General features: G+C 42.7%; 1 long non-coding RNA gene across 1 annotated transcript; it reads left to right on the top strand.

Annotated features, from left to right (window-relative positions):
- Positions 1–9900: 9900 nt before the first annotated feature.
- Positions 9901–16994, top strand: LOC132248324 (uncharacterized). The gene is made up of 4 exons (XR_009459497.1): positions 9901–9950; positions 12665–12750; positions 16298–16435; positions 16581–16994. It is a non-coding gene; the product is annotated as an uncharacterized LOC132248324 (long non-coding RNA).
- Positions 16995–19157: the final 2163 nt, after the last annotated feature.

Raw genomic sequence — 19157 nt, forward strand, 5'->3', positions numbered from 1 at the left:
TTATACACCTTAAGTGGCACTTACATAGCTTTTTTTTGCATTTTTTTGGCACTTATGAAGCATTTAGTCCCCTGGCAGACATTACACTTAAGATGTGATTAACCAGTTAAATAGTATCCCAACCACACATTCATGCAATTAGTGGCATGATAAAACAGGAAATAAGTCAAAGTTATTATATGTAACCCAGGTGTTCCAAAAATGAGTGTCCCCACATACCAATAGAGGGGAAAGCCATCAGGACACATGTGCTGGGGTGGAAACTGTAGTCACTTGCAATTCCTTCCCACCTATTGTATCTCAATAGAGGAGGGACAGAAAGCAATGTCTTAACCAGATAAAAATTTAATATAGGTATATCTAAAAAAGGTAGTGAACTAAAATGGTGTAGGTTGTAGCCATGTTAGTCTAAGGACATAAGTAGACAAGGTTCTTTGGGTGAATCTGATATCTTTTATTAGACCAACTTAAATATGGTAAAAGCTTTGTTATCAGACACCCATGGGGAATGGAGGGTGTTATTATATAACAAAATATGCAGGTTAAGTGAGTGGCCCCCAAACAGATGTCTTTGCCTGTTTTGATCCCACCATGTCTGGGGTGTCGCCGTCCCTCCCACTGCATCACTGCCCCTCCCGCGGGCCCCAAAAGACAGGGAGGGGGGACCTGCGCAGGCTGCTATGCTGTGGGCCGTGGGAGTTTGGCAGCACAGGCTGCCTTGCCCCAGGCCATGGGGGCTCTGCAAAACTAGAAGTGCCATGGTGGGCACTTCCAGTTTCATTTTTCCTTTACAAGACTATAGTCCAGTTAACAGAGCATGCCAGATTGTAAGGTGCCAGATAACGCAACTTTTACTGTAGTTGGAAAAAAAAATATTTTAACTAGCTTTCAGGTTTAAAAACCCTTCATCAGGCTGAACTAAAGTGAGTATTATCAGGTTATAAATACTACAGATAATAAAAATGATAACTATATACACACCTAAATAGAAACAGGCAAGCATAATGGTCCTAAACTATATGAACAGGTAAGTAAAAGACTAAATGGCACTCTAAAATACAAGGTGTACAATTAACAGTTAATAAGCACTCCAAAATGCACAGTGTGTATCAACCAATCAATAAACACTCCCAAATATGAGATGCAAGAGTTCTCTAGTTGTTCCCCTCCACTAGGGTATCTTTCTCCTGCCTCCTTATTGAGGCTACTTCCCCCAAGTGTCACTCCACGGTGGGAGACCCATTGCTCCACTGACCCACATGTCCCAAGGAGCTGGGTGGGGCAGTGTTCATAAGCTCCGTGGCCTGGCTAATGTTTATCCAAAGGAGGGCTCCATCCAGGCCTCAGGTGTGACTCACTCACATGTCCCAGTGGCTCAGTCCTTCTTAGGGGGAGCTGTGAGCCTGAGCCACTTTGTGCATACCCAGGGCTGTGCCGCTCTGAATGCTGCTCCCCGTGCTTGGGAACCACTCCATTCCCAGGGCCCTTGTGGACTCACTGCAGGGAATGGGTCCCAGAACTCCCGGCCCCTCCTTTTCCAGGCCCTTATGCCCCTCAATGACTCACCCCATGGTAGCGCTGGCTCCTGTGCCTGGCCTCACGCTGTGGTTGGAGATCCAAACCACCTCACTGAGGCTCCCAGGATCCCAGTCCCCCGTGGACCCTTCATGCAGTGAGGCCTGCACCACAGCCCGGCCTCACGCCGGGGTGGGAGACCTGAGCCACCTCACTGCGGCTCCCATGGTCCCGGTCCCTGGCGCAGCAGGGCTCCATGCCAGGATTGGAAACCCAAGCCACCTCACTGCAGCTCCCAGGGTCCCAGTCACTTGTGGACCCTCTGTGCAGCTACACCTGCGCAGCCCACCACTTCCGCCCAGCAGCAGAATCTTTCCGGCTCTTCTGGGCAGCTGGATATGCCCACTGGGCAGCTCTCCTAGCTCTTCTTGGTCCCAGGACCTCTTCCTCCTTCATCCCTTGCCATGTGCTCGGCATGCAGCTGCTTATATCCCCTTCTGGGGCTCCGCCCCAGATTGAAAATGAACCAATTAGAGGGACTGCAACTGCAGTTCCCAATTCAGTCCACTCCTACCCCCACTTTGGAGTAGAGGGGGAGTGGACTCTCCTCCTGGATCCTCCCCTGCCTGTCTCTGATTAGTGGGTTTTGCCCCACGAATCACATTTGCAGTCTCCTAAGCCCAGAGAGGCAAGCAAAGCCTGGTAAGCCTGCTACATATACAAAATACATATAAAAACTTTGTGGCTGGTTCCCACTACACCCTAATTTGAACATGTAGCCAGCACCAATCAGCTGAATGGCTCTCCCAGCTTCAGGAGCACACCAGAGCCCTTCAAGATTCCAGTGCATTCTCAAGGCTGGGAGCACCAGTAAGCTGATCAGCACTCCCACACAAAGGCACAGCAGGCACCCAGCTTGCTACTTGCCAGTGCAGGAGCCCAGAATCATGATCCTGGGATCCCCCTTGCAGCAGCAATAGGGCACAACTGGGATCTGATCCTCAGTCCCACAATCAGACCTCTTGCCATGTACATGTGGCATGGCAAGAGGCATGACTGTTGGAATCCCATCATACCTTTAACTGAATATCTGTCAGTGGCCCTAGATTCTATTTCCACTCATATAACTACATTCATGCAAACCTTCTTCAGCATGCTCAGAAAATTGCACTATGGCTACATAAGCTCTGATCAGACATCTTTGAGCACACATGTAACTCCATATATGTACCCAAAACTTTAGTCTGAGAGAAACTGCAACTATGGGGTTTTTAGCCAAGGAGGAACAGTTTTTATCCTCACACAGAGGAGAGAAAAATCTTATTCTCTCTCTCATATAATATTATTAACCAGGGATCCTGGTTTTCTCCAATTTAAAAAAAAAATCCCCAATTTTCCATTAAAAAAAGTAACTCTAAATCCACATTTTTTCATGGTTTAAATGAAACACCATTAATATATAGATAAATATATCTATAGTGTCATTTCATTTTAGCCATAGGAAAGTGTGGATTTGGGATTACTTTTATTAATTAAAAAATGGGGATTTTTTTTAAGTCAGAAAAAAACGAGATCCCTGATTATTACAATATGTTATATATAATTACTCCTCTTCATATTGGGTGATATATACACATATTTATATATACACACATTCATATGTATCTATATGCATGCATATATACCTCTGCATCAATATATACAAATATATACATGCATTTATATATTCATGGGTGTGGCTATAGCTATAGATATTAGGGCTGTGCAAAATGGCAGCATTCTGTTTTGTCCAGCGTTTTGACAGAACAGCATTTCATTTCAATTCAAAGCAGCTGATCCGTTCTATCGAAACAGTTCTGCTGTTTCGCCTATAGGCTAGAATGAGGAAGGTTGAAACAGCTTATACCTTTGTCATTTCTGGCCTAATTTAGATGAAACTTGCAGGAATGGTAGCCCCTTTTAAGGGCATGAAGCCTGCTAAGTGTCAAGAAGACAGGTGCAGGGGATTCGGGGAAGCTGCACCCCAAAGTTTTGAAAGCAAAATTCATGTCACGTGTATGTATTAAGCCACAGTGGGGTCAAAACTGCAGGCCCTGCTGAGGCCATGAAGCCTGACAGATGTCAAGGAGATAGGTGCAGGGGTTCTGGGTTCTGGGGCCCTGCACCTCTAGCTGCTGACAGGCAAAACTCATGACATAGGTGCTTGTGCAACTGTGTCTGTCTTGGGGCACAGGGGAGTGAAAACTGCAGGCCTGCTAGACCCTGCTGCAGCCATGAAGCCTGCCATGGTACCTCACAGTTGTTTAATGAACTTATTCTCACAACACTCCTGTGAATTGGAAAGTGTAATTACTCCATTTTACAGGAGATTAGCTGAGGATCAGGGAGGCTAAGGAACCTGACCACTGAGCCCTAATTGTACGCTTCTGATGTAGTGGAAAGTTGCTACCAAGTCCTCTCTCAGCCTTCTCTTTCTCAGGCTGAAGATATTAGACCCCAACTCCATGAGGTGCCCAACAACTAGGGAGACGATGATCCAATCATTCATGATTCCTGTTATTCATTAACCAAAGCAAGCAGGGAGCAAATGCTACTTGAACACATTGCTCACAACAGCTTTATTTAGAATGGAGACAGCTTCAGGCGAGCTCCCTCATAGACACCTAGTCTATGAACACGGAGGGCAGCACCGAACAACAGTTTTTTTCCACATTTAAACACTATGGTTTATACTCATTAACATTATTCCACCCTGTTCCTCCATCTGTTTCACCCATTTATCCTCCCCTCTCAAGTTCTGCCTCTGTTTACCATTTGCATCATTAGCATGGAATTGCTAATATGCATTTCATTTATTTACATGTCTTTTTGCTATGAGCGCATGTCTAAGACCTTGACTTCTGCTCTTCAGTCAATGGGCAGACTTTGACCAAAACCTGGAAGCTTCTGGAGGCTTCTGCACCAATCACCATATACCTTTTCGCATATGTTCATCTCGGATTCTGTTACCAATTACATGTTGTTTTTCAAATTCAAGTCTGTTTTTCTGTCCCATGTTATACCATCTTCCACATTCCTAAAACATCACCTCATTCACAGCGCACAGACTCACACATATTCTCTTGCTGCTTTTTCCTCAGAAAATGGTTGACACAGTTAAGATGGTTACTTAGCATAAGCAAATGGCTGGCTTAGATATCATTCTGCCTTGTGGTCAGCAGCTTTGCTAGGCTACAGGTCATGCCTTTATTCAGCTGCAAATCCAGTGCTCCCCAAGATCCAAATATTGTCACCCTAACAGAAGAGTCCCAGGTCCCTCTGCCTTTCCTCATATGGCTTGCCATGCAAGTCTCTGATCATATGGGTAGCCCTTCTCTGGACTCTCTCAAGCTTTACCACATTCTTGTTAAAGTGCGGAGCCCAGAACTGGACACAGTACTCCACCTGCAGTCTCACCAATGCTGAGTAGAGCCGAGTAGAGCAGGAGAATCACTTCTTTGCAATGGTTTTGCTGGAGATGCATCAATTGATGCACGCCAGCATATCGTTAGCCCTGCTGGCTACAGCATCACACTGCTGGCTTATGTTCATACTGTGGTCAATTATTACCTTCAGGTCTGTGGTGGAAAGTAATGGGCTATCTTCAGTCCTGCTGCCTGATGAGAGGCAGCAGTTGCACAAGCAGCCATGACACGAGTTTTGCCTGTCAGTAGCTAGGGGTGCAGGGCCCCAGAACCCCTGCACCTATCTCCTTGACAGCTGTCAGGCTTCATGGCCACAGCAGGGGCTAGCAGGCCTGCAGCTTTCACCCTGCTGTGCCTTAACGCGCACAGTGTCACCCATGTCATGAGTTTTGCTTGTCCACAGCTTGAGGTACTGTTTCCCCAAAACCCCTGAGCTATCTCCTTGAAACTTGGTAGGCTTCATGCACTCAGAAGGGGCTACCTACCATTCCTGTGAGTTTCATCTAAATCAGGCCAGAAATGACAAAGTTATAGGGTGTTTCAGCCTTCCCCATTATAACCTATGGGTGAAACGTTGAAACAGCATTGAAACGTTTCAACTTGCCTCGTTTTGTTTTGAGGGTGTTTCGACAATATCTGTTTCATTTCAATTTTGCTGTTTCAACCTTGAAATGAGTAAAAAAAACTGGCGGAGAAATTTCGCACAGCCCTAATAGCTATATCTCTCTCATAAGTACATCAAATATGTCTACTTGCATCACTCAAATCTAACAGGAAAATCAAGCTAACACCCTCTTCCTACTAGGAAGCAAGTCCACAGCCCTGAACTACAACTGGTAAGGGATAGCTAAGGAGCAAACAAGGAAACAGGAGAATACAAACAAACAGTGAGGAAAACAAGCTAAACGTTAACAGTGGTAAGGGAAGAGGGATACCAAAAAAGGGAGTGTGGAAAAACAAGGGGAAAAGTTAAACACTTGGAGTAAGATGTTAAACTTCACAGGGAAAGTTACAGCTACTACACAGAGTCCTTCTTTCACAGTTTTCCTGAGCCCTGCAAATCCTGGCTACTTCCCTGTGTATCAGCACAATGAAAGGAGTGTATTTGTTGCTTTAAAGGCAATGTTATTTAATATACCCTTGCTTTTATTCAGACCATACACTGAAGTACCTATTCCAGACCTGTCAGAATTCAGATGTATACAAATCAATTTAATCTACATATAACGTCCAAGTCAAAGATTGAAAAAAAAAAATTTAAATGCATGAGTTTAGAGAAATACCCTCCTTGGCTTTAACTGAAATCAAAATCTGTTCTGATAAAGAAAAATTATATTATTGGATCTATTCAAAATTTTGGCTAAAACAGAGACATAATTGGAATCAATGTTTAGATGTATTAATATAACACAATATTATGTATATTCTGAATATGTATTTATATGCTTTCATGCGCTTGTGTTTTTTCTGAATACATATTATATGTATAGATGTGTATACATTTATATGCGTGTGTGTGTGTTTTCAGAAAAAGCATAAGTGCATGAGAGTATATACATATAAAAACAGAAACACTGAAAAGGGAAAAAAAATATCAAATGGAAGCAGCAACCACTCTGACAAAAATGGACCAGGAAAAACAGATTTACTTGTTGATAAAAACCAAAAAATGAATTTTTGGGTTTTACCTTTAACTGATAGTCATTGCAAAATGTTATACTGTACACAGGCTCCAATAAATATACGGCTGAAGGTGCATCAGACCCAGAATTGACATAGTCTGTTGGTGGCAAGGACAATAGTAAACTGTTTTATCACCTTGAGCAGCCAGCACTACATATCGTTGTGACACGCTCTCATGCACTCATGCTTTTTCATATTCAGATACTGTATATCTGTCCTTTGAAGTACATTATTCAATTCATCATCCAACTTCAGATTCAGAGTCTTAAAGATACTTCAGGCAAAGGGTGTCCCTTCAGTTGATCTATTTGTTGTTGCAGTAGCAGTACATTTTCTATGCATAATCCATTACTTTAGGGCTAAGAGAACAGTACAAATAAAAAAAAAAGTGTACATTCAGTAAGATCCTCATAAACCCATCCAGCTGCATCACAAGCAGCCTTTATGGACCTCAAAGACAACTTTAAATTCATCAAATCCTTAATACTGTTGCACATTTTTAACTGACTTATTTCATGTGAGCGAGTGCTCTAACATTGCTGAGTAGCTTCTGAAGAGCAGCTGCTGAGCTCATAGCAACTATTTTGTGCAAATGGTTGGTTTGTCTAATGTTTTTGAGCACAGCTCTCTTTCCTTTGATGCACTGGCTTAATAATCACATACAATAGCTATTTCAGGTTACACACTGACAAGTAATCCAAGAGATAGGATGTGCCTCATGGTTTATCTTTCATTATACAAGCCAAACAGATGAAAGCTGGGGGGGGGGGAGGGGGAGGGGGACAAGAATACACAAGTTCCTGGACTTAAGACACTCCCTTGAAAATATTACCTTGAGAAAATATCATCCTGGGATCCCAAAAAGGTGTTATTTTTTGGATACTCCATTTTAAGTTTAAGCTGAAGCTTATACAGCTGCATGTCAACCAATGAAACAGCTATGAAGTGTTTTCATCCCTGAACTGCTTTTCTGAAAGACAGCAGCAAAGACTTCTGCTAAAACCCAAAAAGGCCTTTATAGTCTTAGTCTAATGTATACCAGCATTAACCTTAAGGGTAATTTAAAACTGGTCCCTCAAAACATTTTTTGACTTCTCAGCAACAGTTCTAGTAAGTGTTGTTTTAGTGATTATTCCCATTCACATAATTATCTCTAACCCAGTTTCTCTGTATTTAGCCTCAGTTCTTTTAAGCATACTACATTTGGCAAAATGCACAATAAGTATCTGGAGCAGTTGTAGTCTTTAATGTTAAGCTGGACAAAATATTCATAATTAATTTTTATCACACTTTGTCTGTTTGAGTTATAAATAGCAGCAGCACTTTTTCAAACAAGCACTCAATTTTTCAAGGAATGCATAAGCAAATTCACTCCACACTGTTTGGATGTTGCTATGGTCCTCTGCAAGATTTTACTTCTACTGTAGGATTAACATGCCACATATGTAGCCAATTTATGATGCCATAAAATGGCAAATCAGCCACAAAGATGCTATAAATATAATAAACAATCAATCATTGTTGACATTGGGAGAGAGGCAGCTCTGGCCCATTTTGAGACCCTGAGCTGCCCAGTCCCCATGCCGACAATCAGCTGATTGTCAGCATAGGGACTGGGGCAGCCAGAACCAGGTCAGGGAGGCCTGGGGGTTTGCCAATCGACTCCCTCCTGCTCGGCAAGTTCAAAGCCAGGTGTCTAGCAGCCTCACATGCAGTTTAAACCACAAGGGTCCAGTTGCGTGAGCCAGTTTTGAATGGTTTAAGTCTTCTGAAACATTTCAGAAGTATTCCTGATAATCAAGTATTATTTTGAGCCAGTTCTCTGTGAACCAGTCCACTGTTCTGTGCAGACACTAAGCTTTCCCTACCTAGTGTCTGCTTGGTCCTCCTGGCATCCCACACTGTGCTGTTCCTCACCCCAACTTGGCACCTGGCTGTTCTGGTAGGTAGCCAGAACTCTACTGCCCCAAACTGGAGCTCTGGCAGCAGCTCTCCACCACTTTTAAAAAGCTACTCTATTCCTTTCCGTGGATGGCAAGTGACCAGGATTCCATGCATCCCAAGTTTATTTGAGGTGGGAGGTGGCCAGGTTGTTGGGCTACTGGGATCCCTGCTTCTGTGTGCCTGCGGGGCTAGGAGCTCCAGGGGGCTGTGCAATCACTCCATATCCACCAATAGAAGGAGACTGATCAGATCTTTAAAAGGAGTCCCCAGACACATATAAGCAGTGGTGAAAGCAGCATTCCCCCAACCTGAACACCTTCCACCTCTACCCACCACCCCACATAATCCTTGGATACATAAAACCTTGGACAATTGCCACCAATGGAAGGAGATTATCTAGTTCTTCAAAAGTGGCAAAGACCTGTCACCTGAGCCTGCAAGCATACAAAAGGCCACCCACCCATACTTCACGTGGCCACCCCTCCACCCCCAAATCAGCCTGGGAGCACCAAACCCTGGTCAATTTCCAGGAATTAAAGTAAATTGATGAGTGGCTTGGGAAAAAGTGTTCTCTAAGAGTTATGAAAGCTCTGGAGCACTCAGCAACCTGGAACCCAAGAGCAGATGTCCAGACAGCTGTTCCATCCTACATACACACCTGGGTATTTGCAGTTAGGATATCATCACAGAGATTTCAGTCAAGTGCCGGAATTGGTCTTTATCAAATTCAGTGTTAATAAGAAAGAAGGAGGGACATAAAATTGCAATTGGGCTAAGTACTCACTACCACCCCTGGTGGCAGTTTGAGGGCACTGTAACGTGTAAAAGGTGATGGTTCTGCTTGGAATCCTAGCAGTGTACAGGTAGACCAGTGGCTTTCTTGGAACGGTTTAAGTGTCATGTCTGTCCACAGTTCCTGAACATCTAGATTAACTCTAGAGTGAAGACATACCATAAGTGACACACTCAGAGCAATAGAGCAGGATCAAAAGTCAAAATCTGATCCAATTGAAGTTCCTCTCAGTCCAACCTCTCAAGACCCAATTTTACTTTACAGAATTAAGTGATAAAGCAGAGCATAATCTGAACTCCTGTTTCCTTGTTTATATAAAGGGATCAGTCTTTCAACCAGTTAAGGCAGGTATACTATCTCTAATTTATAGATTAGTGTGGAAGGGCACTGTTGGTGCCTGCCACTTAAAGAGCAGAGCCAAGCAGCCAGCAGGTGCTTGATTGCGGTGGCCATTTTAGATCTCTGGCTGCCTATATAAATAGAGCAGTTTGCTGCTGGCAGGTCAAGCAGTAACATCACCTGGCTGCAAGGCTGCATGTAACATCATGAAGGTAAGGGCAGGAGCTGTAGAGGATGGTTTGGAGGCTCCTGGTCCTGGGCATGACCTAAAACTACACCCTGCCAGGATTGGGCAGCCTGGTGGGGCTCTCAGTGGTGCAGGAGCCCCCAGGAAATGTCAGGCCAGTTACCACCCTGGTGAAAGACGGGTAGGAGCTCCTTAACCCTAGCCCTCACCTTCAGGTGGGTCATGTAGCATTGGATGTAGTTGGGGCCAGGCATGGCTGTGGCCACCTGAGCCCTGTGGGGTGTAGGACCCTGAGGAAAGGTAGTTGGGGCCAGGCATGGCTACAGCCACCGAGGAGGGAAGCCCTGTGGCCCCAGTGAGGGGACTACCCCAGTGAAGGGGGTGGAAAGGAGGATCCCCAGTGAGGGGTGCGGAAAGGAGGACCCCCAGTGAGGGGGGAAAACCAGAAGGCTGGGAGTGCAGTATGCATGAGTGTATAGTGTTGCCCTGGAAGAGACCAAGGCAAGCTTAAGCCCGGTCAGGTAACTGGCTGGCCACTACCCCAGTGAGGGTTGTGGGAGAGGCCCAAAAGATGGTACGTCTGCCACCCAAGGTATAAGCTAACTAAAGCCTATGGCCTAAGGGGTCCGCTCCAAGTGGAAGCAAGGCCGTACAAGTTGTTGAATCATGAAAGAGACCCTTTGAGAGGAGGTGGAGTGTGAGAGGAGGGTGGTATGAATGTGTGTGTCTTTGAGGCCAGACAATGAGGCCTAAGCTTGGTCCAGCTGTTGGCTGGGAGCATTGTATCATCTGGATGCCACCTGTGAAGCTTGGGCTGCCATGTAGGGCAATATCTAACGTAGTGTGAGATATGCAGTATTCAACTGCAGCTTTAAAAGGAACGTCTCTGCTCCATTTTCTTCAAACAATGAAGTAACAAATCTCATGGTAAAGCATGTTAATTATCCAGGAGATGATAGAAAAAGGTGCCTTTAGTACCAATCTTTGCACTCAGACAGGCCTCCTTCACTTCAGTGAGGTTCATCCCAAGTGCATGCAAGATTTATGGTTGTATATTTGTCTACGAAACAGGACTGTATACTTCTATGACAGGTACATGATATTCCACCAAATAAGTTTAATCATATACATACATAGTACTATTAATATATACATGAAAAACAACAAAATATTCAACCATTGAATTGAAGTATATTTTTGGTTATAAAACACAAACAAAAAGGAAAATACAAAAACCAAAAAAACTGCTACATGGATAAAGATCCACACAAAATTAAAATATAATTTCCAACTATTATTAAGTTTATTCCTTTCTGGTTCCATTGGCAATCCCCGAGTCATGCTCAGATCTGACTAACACTTTCTAACTACTAGTAAGGAAAATTCTATGTATGTATATTTGTATGAATTTTGGCACAGCTACATATGCACTGGACTCCACAGTTGTTACTGTGCTGTCATGTAGAACTTACTTAAGCAAATACTAGATGACTGCACAGTAACTGACACCACACAGGTCATTGCTGACACTACTGCATGGTAACTTGTTGCTACTGCGCAGTAGCATTGGGGTCACAGTTCATGCCCACTGATGATACATCACCGTAGCAATAAGCTATGGCAATGTAGCATCCTGTGCAGATGTGCCCAAAGTGTATGTATTTTATTTATATGCTGCCCTTAGCAACAAAGGCTCAGGATTGCTTACAGCAAGAGACAGAATAGCATTTTAAACGTAAAGGGAGCATTAAATATGAAATGAGAAATCACTAAACAATATCCTAGCTTAGCCTTGCTTGTTAAATGCCTGCCCAAATAAGTCTATAAATCCCAGACACAGGGCCAGATGATTTAGGACAAGGTCAAAACTAGCACATTGAATTGTCCCTGGAAAACTAGTGGAAGACAGCATGGACTTTGGAACACTTAATTTAAGTGCTCCTGGGGACTCCCCTCCCCTAAGAAGGCAAGCCTGTCTTTGTCCTACCTTCAAGAGATATTCAAGATACTTATGTTATTTTCTTCTTTTGACAGGAATAAGAAAGCACAGTTATGATATGCACATTAAAATATCTAGGTGAAATTTTGCAATAATTATCTGAATGTAATAGATGTAAATGTAACTGTAGATTTGGCTTCTTCATGGCTGATATGAAGGCCCCTAAGGTTAATAAGTCTTTCCACCCTCTTCAGCTGGCTTTGAATCAGCTCCTTAAAGTCCTTCAGTCTTTTGGTTTTATTAAATAAAATAAATGGCCAAATATGACCATTTCTACATATGTTTTCCAAATATTTTTCCTATGCTTTATCCAAAACATTTTAGGTAATTTTATCTTAAGAAAATAGATCATTTAAGGAGAATTTCAGGATTTCCCTATCACAAACTCAGTGCTTTGAAAGAGTAACAAACCTGTTCCCTGTATTTATAACATACTAGCCTGAGGGATTTAAAAGTTTTACATACCTCTGATACAAGAAGGAATTCTTTTTTTCCAGTGGGGAATAGTATACGGTAGTACAAACTATTCTGCAATGTCTCATATTACATGAAATTGGCAATGAGTGTGAACTTACTAATCAAAAGTAGTGATAAACCTTGTTGTCTAGCAATGTGATTCATGAAGCTGCATGACAAAATCCTCTGGCTTAAATCTAGCAACCCTATAATCAAGTTTTCTACCTCATGTCAGCATTTTGTGACACTTTAAATGTTCTTTTTTTTTTAATCAAATATTTTAGTTTTCCTGACAGCAGGCAGTGCCAAAGAAGGAGTTTCACTTGCTAAAGCTCTGGCTTGTGTGTACCTCAGATGCACATTCTTACCTGTAAGTTCTAACCTATATCTTACAATAGTTTTATATAACTGAATTTACACTAAAAGTTTACAGCCTAAAAGTCAAGACTGCACATTGAAAATTGTGAATTTTCTTCAATAGCATGTACTTAGCGTTCTTATTATTGTACCATCAATATTCAAGCCCTGCGGTCCAGTTCAACATGATACCCATAAGCAGTTCAACATTTCTTCTTAGTAAGTTATCAGTCCTTTCATTAGTCACTTTAAAATATAGCAGAGATTAATATTTGGTACAGTAAAAGCAATAGCCACCACAAAAATGGAAAAGGAGTAAAATGGTGGGAAAATGGCACTAGGAGCATTAGTTCCTTGTTTTTCATGCTGTGTCACTACTTGCTTTTAAACAGTCTGCCAAATAAACCTTACACTACAGGAAGCATGAGATCATAGGAGCAAAAGGTGGAAGAATTCAGTTAGTGGCTCACTGCAGGTTGAGGACAACAAGGAAAATAAATTCTGCAGATGGCTGGTAAGGGAAAATAAAACTCAAAGAGTGGTGAATAGACTACGTAGTACCAATTCCCAGTCAGAGTCAGAAGGACGATTTGTATTTTCGGTGCCATACATCTGGAATTGTTTTATTTTCCCAGCTTTACTATTTCCTCCACTTTATCCTTCCCCTATCCCTCATTCCTTATTTGTACCCAATCATTCTGTCAGTCTCGCAATGCCCACCAGCTTGCTCCTGGGCTGAATCAGTTAAACTAGTACCACATCATACCTTGTCAAAAGGAAGTAAAGTGTTAAGAGCCAAGTATTTATACCAGGATTAGAGAAGACTAGCAGGCCAGTGGGAGAACAGGAAACTATGGGGGAACACATGATCCAAATAAATAATCCAGGCCTGAAGATTTGACATTACAAACTTGGCATTAGGGCTCGGGACAGAAGCTACACATAAACTGGTTTAAGTGATCAGAAACTGGTTTAAACCTGTAACAGAATAGAAGGTCAATGGACACAAACCAGTTTCAAACTAGCAGAAACTGGTTTAAGATAAACCTGGCTGACTGTAGTATCAGAATTAATTGATTTGGGTCAAACCGGTTTATGAAACTTCTGTCCCAAACCTCTTCCTGGTTCAAGTTAAATCAGGCCCCCAGCATCCCAGCATGCTTTCCAGCCTTGGGCTGACCTGTGCCATCTGGTCCAGAGAGCTTCTAGCTGGATAGTTTCTCACATCCAACTAGAAGCTCCCAGCCCTGGGATTAGTGTAAAACTGGTATGCAATCCTGTGCAAGTCACCTCTATGGGACTGTGAAAGGATTTTCCCTATATACTAAGATTAGTTGGGGATCTGTGTTTTTTATTTTATTAAACCTTCCCCATAGATGAATGGGGGGACTCATGCAGTAGAACATCTCATTTCTGAATCTCAGTCAGGCTCAGGCAGCTCTGAGCACACACAAAGATGCAACTCTAAATGTGTGGAAAAATTAACAACCAAAGACTAACAGGTAATTTTGGAGTACACCCAGAGTTTGAGTGGAATGCTGTGAAATCACAGTTGTGGATCTGACACCCGAATTGTGTGAAAGGTCCACTTTAGGTACCTACGTACTTTAATGGATCTACCCATACAGACCTCCATGATACGTGACTGACTTTAGAAAGGTTCACAGCAGATGCTGGGATTTTCCAGATGCAGAGCACTTGAATGGATCTTCAGACATTGTGCATTTTCATAGCTTTATTAACAGTTTACATTATCAGAGGATTCCACTGTTTGGCATATGTAGCTATTGCTCAGTTACATTTCCCAGGTGAGAGAATATAGTCATCCAATTCTCAGCATGCTACTTACCATAAAGATTAGTCCGAAAACAATCCTAAAATACTAGGTTACATTTTCTAAGTTTCCTATTTGCCTCTCTCCCTCTCTTAAGTATTTGTTAGTGCACTAACTGGAAAATCCCTTGTCCACTATAGTTTTAAGATTCTGGCTTATGGTAGTCTTTGTCCTGAAGAGCTGGGTAAAGTGTATGCTCTGATTAAGACCTTGTTGAGATACTACTTGCTCCCTAATGCTATGCATTTTTTATAAGCACAGACTTTTTTTTTAATGGCCATGAGCACAACAGCCAGGAAATGTATTTTTAAGAATGCAGTAAAATATTAAGTGAAAAATTAAACTTTAAATCAAATTAGAGATAATTCTGTATCAATGCCCTACAGAACAATTAGTGTGCTTTTAAAGAAATATGGGCAGCTGTATTTCTTGAAAGGCTGACGTGTTTCCTCAGAGGTATTTCTGCCGAACAAGGGCAGTGATTAGATGCCACTTAAACAAAAACTAATGGATTCATCTTTATATCAAATAGATTACCATTAATACATTTAGTTTTATGAAAAAAACAGAATGAATATCTAGAGATTCATAATTTCCTCTAGTGCATAAAGCTGTGCAAGTGGTATGCTACAAAACTGATTTAATGAAAAAAGCAACTACTGCACCTACCAACATGAAGAATCTTGGAAATATTAGTAAAGACATTATATTTTATTGTGAATTTTTGCCCACATGCAGACACATCCCCTCTTGTTAGATCTATAAAACCTACCTTAAGAACAATAAGACTGCAAAAGATCATGGAATGCCAAAAGTAATAGGACATTGTCAACCCAAAATGCACATTTCAATCTGCAAGTGTTATTTATGCCTGCTACTTTTACAAATGAGCCCAGAAGTGATACAGTTTTAAACTGTGACTTACCAAAAGTAGGTAGGAAAAGTGAGTAGCTTTATGTTACAAACAATATAACTAGCATATTAGATCATGCTCAATTTTACTAAGATATACTGGCAGCAGCAGGGGCAGTGGCATGGAGTTCTGCTCCTTGCTGCTGCTGGGCAAGCAGTGGGAGCTTCGCCAGGGCAGCACAGGGCTTGTGGCAGCAAGGAGCTTCTCTACCTCACCCTACTCTGCCCTGCCAGCTGCCAAACCAAGTGCTGCCCACTAGGCCCCAGGGGGAGGACAGCAGGGCAAGGAGCCAGCACCTGACCCAATAAGCTCCACTTTGGCTATGCCACCTGTGGTAGAGAAGAGCCAGGCACCATGCTCCACTTTGCTGCAGCAGCCACCACCTCCCATGGGTGGCAGCCAGAGCTCAGGGGCTGCTGTGGAGGCAGAGTCCCTGGCACTACAGCCATGGCAGCTGGGGGCCCCTTCCAGCAGGGCTAGGAGGTGTGGGGGAGCTGTGGATGGGGAGTGGGAGGCAGGGATAGGAGGCTGTGGTAGAGGAGTAAGAGGTACTGTGAAGGGTGGGGAATGAGGGGCCTGGACCTGTGCCCTGGTGAGCAAAAGGGGGAAGGGGGAGTTCTTATTTTCCATGATAAAGAACACAAAATCAAATACCAACATTTAAAGGTATTTAGAATTTATTTTATTATAGTGATGGATGCACTGGTAGTCTTCCAAATTGCTTTAAAGTTGTAAATGTATCAATAAAACATTGTGTTCAATTGATACCTGTATATATTAGTGCAGTGGCTCCCAACCTTTTTTTGCTGTTAGCCTAAATCCAGGTTGAAACCCTCGCCCCCACCACTGTCTCATTCATGCCCAGCAGCACCAGCAGAGCTTGGGCCAGGCTGGATCGCAGGGGGCAGCAGCAGCAAAAGCCACGCGAACCATGTCAGGAGAGCCCCACAGGTGGGACAGGCGGAGCAAGAGGCAGACCCCCATGACCCTGATTTGGGTCATGCCCTGAGGTTGGAAGTCACTGTATTTGTGGCATTTCATCTTAGTTGCAGATTTTGGGGGTTTTAATCAAAATTTGCAATTTTTTTTTTTTTAGGGAATTTGTAATTTTTACACAGAGAATACCAGGACCCTGCTTGTCTAAAATCCCCTCAGAATAGGGGTTTTACTAAAAAAAGAAAAAATGTTTCTCCAGCCATTGATGCAGAACAACATGAATTGCACATACAGTGGGGCCCTGCAAGAAGTCTCCAAATGGAAAAAAAGTTGGAAAGAGTCTGCCAGGCTTGAATACAAATGCTATGAAAATAGATCACGCCTTACGGACTATATTTAGGAGGGACAATAACAATTTTTTCTAACAACTTGCCAGCTGAAGTCTACAGGCACTAACAATAATGGACCAGGGAGACTTTCTAGTTTGTGTCAATTTCCCTGAAGTTCTTGCAACTCCTTTGCAAGTTAGGGAAACTCCACTGTATAAATAAAGATAATATTTCTGGTTCTCCAAAACATGCCACAGTCAACAGTCTTAGAATTGTATAGTGTGGATGTGCTGGAACTAAACATTGGGGGGGGGGGGGGGTGTCTCTTCACCCAGTTCCAGAACAGTTCCTGCCAGGTCTTTTGTCCCAACTCTGGGTGTCTAGTCAACCAATTGGCCCCAGCACACTCTTATAAAGCATGCCCATGCAGACACAGGAGCTGTTCCCAGCTCCTCTCAGCTCAGCCGCTTTTTTCCTTTTGATCTTTTCCTGCTGTGGCTCAGCCCGCCATGGTTTCACTTTTGATGCATTCGGCTTCTGGCGCATCATCCCAGCACCTCCTCGTCTCGTCTGGTAAGTCTTTTCCGCAGTCCTGTAGATTTTACTTCGGAAGAAATGTATTTCTACAATTCTATTGGTATTTGTGCTTTAACATGCTTCCATTGTCATAAAACTCAACTTTTTTGCTAATAATGGTAGTATTTGCTCCTCTCCACATGATTTTTTCAAGCAGTACAATTCACATTTCACTTTTTGGTGATATAACTATGGTAAAATATTTTATATCATATACAAAGGTAGAGGCAAGTGATAGATTTTGGCAGAGCTGGGGATACAATGAACATATCAAACACTGGTTGTACCACTCTGCCCAATAACTCATTTTTCCCCTGTCTTTTTCTAACTTTTCAAATTCTGGAGAAGCATTACAGAACCACCATTTTTTTTTTTTCAAAGATCCTTCTATAGAAATATTACCCCTCTCACACCAAATTGTGATTTTTTTTTTTTTCCCCCCAAAAATTACATTTCCCCAGCACAATCCAGATTCAGTCCTAGGCTATTAACAGGTTTTTCCATGCAGCTCATAACCTCAGGGGAGTTGAAGAAGAGAATGCTTAAATCATATAGGTACTGTTAAAATTCTATGCTATATAAAAGTTGTAGCTCTAATTCCATCTTTTAAAAAAAATGGAACTTTGGTCCTAACTCACTTTGGGCACTTTATAAAAATCTAGCAATAGAAAATATCAGATTATATTTTCTAGCAACAGAAAATATATTACACTGTAAGCAGTTTCCTTATCCTGCTGGCTTCTGCAGGGAGTTTGCTATTCTATAGATCCCCTCAGTCTCTGCGGCCAGCTAAAATACAGGCTTTAACCCAGAAACAAGCAGACAAATAAGCAACCAAAGCCAAATCCTTATTCCCCATCCTGGGCACTAGAAGAGGAACCCCTTTAGCTCTGACCCCCAGCATAGCAGCCTGGCCCATCACTGTAGCATGCTAGTCTCCTCACAGCTGTCCTTCTTCCCAGCACAGTTCACTCCTTTCTGCCCTTTCCTCTGGGTCTTAAGCTCCAGTTAAAATACTCCCTTATTAGCAGAATGCCCTACAGTTGCAGGTCCTTTACAGAGCTGACTGCCCCAAGGGGACAGGCTACTTTGCGACACATGCCTAGTATAGAAAAGGTATTTAAACTTTTTAGAGATCTATAGGGGTACTTTTTACCTCAAGATTTTTGTGACCTGGGTTTTTGAAGTGCTAAACAGTTGCAGTCAATGGGAACGGTTAGTGTTCACCACCTCTGTTAATCAGGCTAGTATAAAAATTCAGCCATCCCAGCTAACATGTGGAGGCATACGAAAAATACTCTATACATTTTTAAATGTTATTGTCATATATAGGTGTTGTAGGGCTTGGGTCCCCTGCACAATGACATCTTTTTCCCCTCTATTAGTGGGCAAAGGAGATACGAAAAATGACCTCCCCTACCCCTCCCTGATATTATATTCTTTCCTGCCATGTCTTTGATGTTTCTGGGAAAAATTTAGTGGAAGGTTCTTACGAAACGGGGGGAAACACTGTTCTGGACCACCCACCTGGATAGATTTTTAATGGGGCTCCTCTGTCTCCTACATCCCAACCTAACCACACCTGAGTCCATGAACCAGCACAAAAAAATAAAACTGTTAAAGAAAAATAACGAGAAACTCCCTCAGACAAAAGGAAAAAAAACTGTCCCTGTTACCTGCAGGTTGCATAGACTGTCTCTAGGGGTCAGTCCATATCTTCAAGAGGGCTGAGCATTCTCGCTTTTCCCTGTTCCTCTCTCCCCTACCTTCTTTGGGAGACAGGATACTTTTTGCCTGGATCCCATGGCTCCAGCTTCTGCTGCCATGCTTGC

Source organism: Alligator mississippiensis, chromosome 2 (genome assembly GCF_030867095.1).
Source record: "Alligator mississippiensis isolate rAllMis1 chromosome 2, rAllMis1, whole genome shotgun sequence".
Taxonomy (NCBI): Eukaryota; Metazoa; Chordata; order Crocodylia; family Alligatoridae; genus Alligator; species Alligator mississippiensis.